The sequence below is a fragment of the Scomber japonicus genome, chromosome 20, assembly GCF_027409825.1.
Source record: "Scomber japonicus isolate fScoJap1 chromosome 20, fScoJap1.pri, whole genome shotgun sequence".
NCBI classification, from domain to species: domain Eukaryota; kingdom Metazoa; phylum Chordata; class Actinopteri; order Scombriformes; family Scombridae; genus Scomber; species Scomber japonicus.
In genome coordinates, this window is record NC_070597.1 from 14,204,167 (window position 1) to 14,209,027 (window position 4,861).

The window sequence follows — 4,861 nt, forward strand, 5'->3', positions numbered from 1 at the left end:
CGTGCCTGAGGATGTTTCGTGTGCTTTGGTTAAACAGGTGTTTCGTGGATTAAAATGAAGTGTCAAGAGAAGTTGTCAGACTGATCCGCTTTTCTTCTTGTTGCACATGTTGTAATGCATCCTGTAGATCCCAAACACGGAGAATCCCAAACTCTGGAGTCCCAAAAAAAAAAAAAAACTAAGACCACATCATATAAAGCGGAGCGCCGGACTTTCTGAAAACAAAAGTGAGACTTGCAGAGACACGCTGACGGCGAAGCATTTTCCACATCACTCTGCTCCCATCAGCTCCTCTCTGTGTATCCGCTGCTCTGCCACACGGACACACATAGACAGACACAGACGCACACACACACACACACACACAGACAGGACAGCGAGGCACAGGAGCCGTCAGTAGGTTTGAGGACAAAAGTTTAGAGGCGCGACCAAGAAGAGTCAGAGGAAATCACTAAGTGAATGAAACAATTAATTAAACTTTAATAGTCCTTCACTGCCCTTCATGGATTAAAAGCATGTTTAAATGATACATCCCAAATGCTGAAAAAAACCCCAACAACATTCCGCTTAGCAGGTGGAGACACAACAACCCTGTTTGATCCGGACTGATCTCGACTCTGACGAAAAACCAGGAGGCTCGGGATGCAGCACGCGAGGGCGTGACGTCATGCGACTATGCGCACCATAATCTTAATAAATCCATTAAGAGCCTCAATCTACATTCAGCTATTAAGGCGGTCAAAACAAATGGGTGGCCAGCGGCAAGCAGGTTGCATTTATAATAACATTTCAGCTGGACTGAGTTTAGCTACTCATTAAAGGGGATTTAGTATGCTTTTTCTTGTTTTCAGTCACATGTTACAATGTTGGATGTTCATATTAAACGTGGCCAACATGTCAAGTGATGTGGTAAATGCATGTAGAAATAATCCCTATAAGCAAAAAAGCACCTAGCTCTGAATACTGGGGTTTCATTTTTTTTTTAACTTTCTGCCCGAGCTTATGTCAGCACATGATGCATATCTTTGTGTCGTCATGTTATCCATGCAATTGTGCCAGTTCATTGCTCCACTCTGCTAACATTATGGTATTTTTCCATAGGTTTCTGACTAGTCATGCAGAGCAATGTCTCAAGTCGAGCTGGCATGCTGTGACTGTTTTTCCATTACACAGGAGGGAGGGAGGGGAGGGGGGCAACATATGTAGTTTACCTGTTAGGTTTGCTGGTCATCTGCAGCTCTTTATCAAACATCATAATCACATGTGGTTATTTCTGGTTGGACTATTCCTCCCTGCTTTTTTCTTACTGATCTGCTGAACAAGGAGCTCCACATTTCTCCTTATATTGTTGTGTAGAAATGTTTTTATTGAATAATAGTGTCGCTAAAGAAGCTCTAGTTGGGTGAGGAACATGTTTAATTTCCTGTTATTTAGTCAATTCAATATATGAGATGTTGGGTTTTCATCAACAGTAACTTAACGTGATTCTTATAAGTGCTACCACTCAGTAGTCAATCCTGAAGCTGGCCAATCAGAACATAGTGGGCTCATCAGGAGGAGGGCATTATGTGTGTGTGTGAACTGGAGGCTGCATAAAGGGCCAGTATAACACAAATAAGGAGTTTTTTGAACTGTAAATCATGCAAAGCTACTCAAGTGGAGTCCCAGAATTCAAATTTAGAGCTGGATATATGGGCATAACAGACACCCTTTAACTCAGTGGAAAATCAGCAATAATAGTTCATAATATATTTATGCAACCTGCAGGCCTACTTAACATAAGAACAGATTTAAAATGTGGAACGGCTTAATTGTCACAGTGTGTCTCCATACCTCACTGAAAGTCATTTAATTCTTAATTTGTCCTCTTAGCTCAGGTCGTACTGTAGGTATTGAATTTAACCCTTAATAGCCAACATTTGAAAGAATGGATAACCTGCAGCGGTTTTGTAGGATGTTAAATTATTTCAAGGTATTTCAGTACCTCAAATTGAATAGCACAATGGTATTGGGAAATTGGGGGGGGGGGGCAAAAAAAAATCATATTTCTTCTTTATCTGAAATTGGAGTTACCATATAAATTGTGATAACTGTTGACAGAACTTTTTCTATAAAAGTTAGTTTTTCTGCTTTGGAAAAAAATCTGATTTAAAGAATGAGCGAAAAAATTTGACAGTAATGCTCAATAATTTACTGAGTAGAAAATGTTGGGACCTTGCAGCTTGTTTTACAGACCAGATCATGTGCACAACAACAGAAACAGTTTAGGGGCCACCTAAAACATCCCTCCTTACAACCAAGTTTAAATGCTATAATAAATGTTCTGCATTATGTTTGATTGCTACATTAAAAGCTTCTTACATTATGCTGCTGTCATTATATGTTTGCGTTGAAATGCTTATACTGAGTAGAACTTTCACAGTTTTGGTGTTGAATTTCCCATAAGTATATTTTGTCAATGACCAGCATGAAAAAACATTGCTGTAACAGAATTTCCCACAATGCATACATACTTTTTTTTAATCTATTTATATTTTAAAGATTATTGTTTGACTTTTTTGCCTTCATTGGATAGCAGTGGCAGTGAAGAGACAGCCAGGAAACAAGGGTGAGTGAGATGGATATGACATGCAAGAAAGGTCCCTGGTGTCTAATTATGATCAAATGTTTGCACACAAATTTCATCGTGGTTAGCATGTAGGACATCTGAAGAGGTTAGTGCCTTGCCAAAGACACCTCTGCATGATTTCACACTATATTTTTATATGTGTGGTGGGAAACCTCTGCTGTCACCTCAACTAATTAATACACTAATGAAATAAAACAGGATTTTTAAGGAAAATAAACAGAGGTGCACTTCTCACAGCACATATAGTGTATTTAATAAGTATGGTTTTGATTAAATTAATAGCTCATCAAATAATTTAATTGTTTTCAAGATGAAATGTATCAGGATCTGACTTACAACAATTGCTAAACAAATTCCAGCTGTTAAATTTATGGAACAAAGCCCTTTTTAAGTGTCAGACCACGTTTCATTTATTTACTGTCCTCTTCAGTCTCTTTAGTTTGCTTTGCTGCCCCCAGCCGCTCAACTGTGGTTAGTTGATACACATATAGAGATCATAAAGTGAGTGAAAATGGAACTGCAATAAGATTTTGGAAAGACATAAGTGCCTCATAATATAAAAAAAGAAAAAAGACAAAAAACTAACAATATAACAAGTAAGTATAGAAACAAAGCATTTTTTTCTAACACAGATGGTCCCTTTGCTGAATTTATATTGTATTTTAGATAAATGATCAGTCTGCCTGAAATAAACTGTGATTATCATTATTATATCATTTCTAGTATACAGTGAAAAACTTGGGAAAAGCATTTCTAGTATATTAGTATTATTGATTTACTTGTTTCAGGTTGAAGTGGAAAATGCAAACATCTATAGTATTGTATATGAATAGCCTGTGTAGTGGAAATGAGTTTGAATAAAGCATGGCTGATTAATTAATTGAGAGTGCCCATAGGATTACATTAGTATCATAATAAAAACCCATCCGTTCGATATAAGTCATGTCACATGTTACACTGTAAATTAAAGATTGGCATTAAATTAACTGATTTGTTTATTGTGTAGAGACTGATGCAAAGATCATCCCAGTGGAGTTCTCTTATGCATTTTATATTCTGTTGTATTGTTAAACAGATGGTACTTTGTCATCCTTAATGAAGTGTTCTGAGATTATTGGATGGACACTTGTAAATGCATTGGGCTATTAGACCGATAAGTCAATATCTCTCAGTAGAGTCTGAGCTGTGTGAGTGCTTGAGCTCATAGACAGTGCTAATCATTAAATATGTATTTGCTCCACACTAGGCTTGTTAAAGGAGGATGTCAGATGCCAATGAAATCTTCACATTTTAAAAGTCAAATGATTCATGACCAACTCTTGGCATAAAGCAATGGCAATTTCATGATACAAATAATCTGTCTATTCATTAAATGTTAACTTGTAATATCATCACCTCAGGCCACTGTCTCTCCGTTAAAGCCTTTTTTATTACATAACATATCTAAATAGCCATACCAGGATGTGATGGATTACTCTTCATTAAAGCCCTAGTGAAGGTGAGGAAGCCATCAGTCGTAAAGTTTCCACTGACAGTAGCTAATGTTGTATTTCCTGCATATGATATATCCTACTTAAACAAATGGAAAATCTATACCGAATCAGCAACAGGAAGGAGGCTCAAGCTCCAAGGTCCCTTACTCGTTCGCGGCAGAACTCTTTTTATTACCTCGCAAAAGCTCTCCCTCAGCATTATCCGTCTCCGACCCTTTATGGTGATCATTCATTTGATGTGTCCCCGTAGAACACTGAAGCCTTTGCGGCACAAGAACACTTGCAGGATGAGATTTATTAGGAGGTAATCAATATCATTGTTCTGTGTATATCACAAGATCAACACTGACCTATTATCGGGTCCCTGGGCCAGTCCCTGCACCTCTGACAGGATGCTATAAGTCACTTCATGTTATATATGAATTTGACATAAAAGATTAAAAGGAAGAATTGTGTTTCTCAATGGATTATAATGAGATTTTAACCATGACAAGATTTTTGGACAACAGTAATCATGAAAATGTCTGTAAAAACAAACTTCTCATACCACTCCTGCAAGCATAATCCACTTCTTCACTGTGCATCCGTATGCTCACCATGTTCCAAACACCCACGGTTGCTCCAAAATATGGCTAAATACACAGCTTACAGTACATTCATGCCAAAAATGTGAATGAGGGATGTGAAAATGCAGCACTGAAGCTGTGTATTTAGCCATGTTTTGAGCATGGTCCAGACA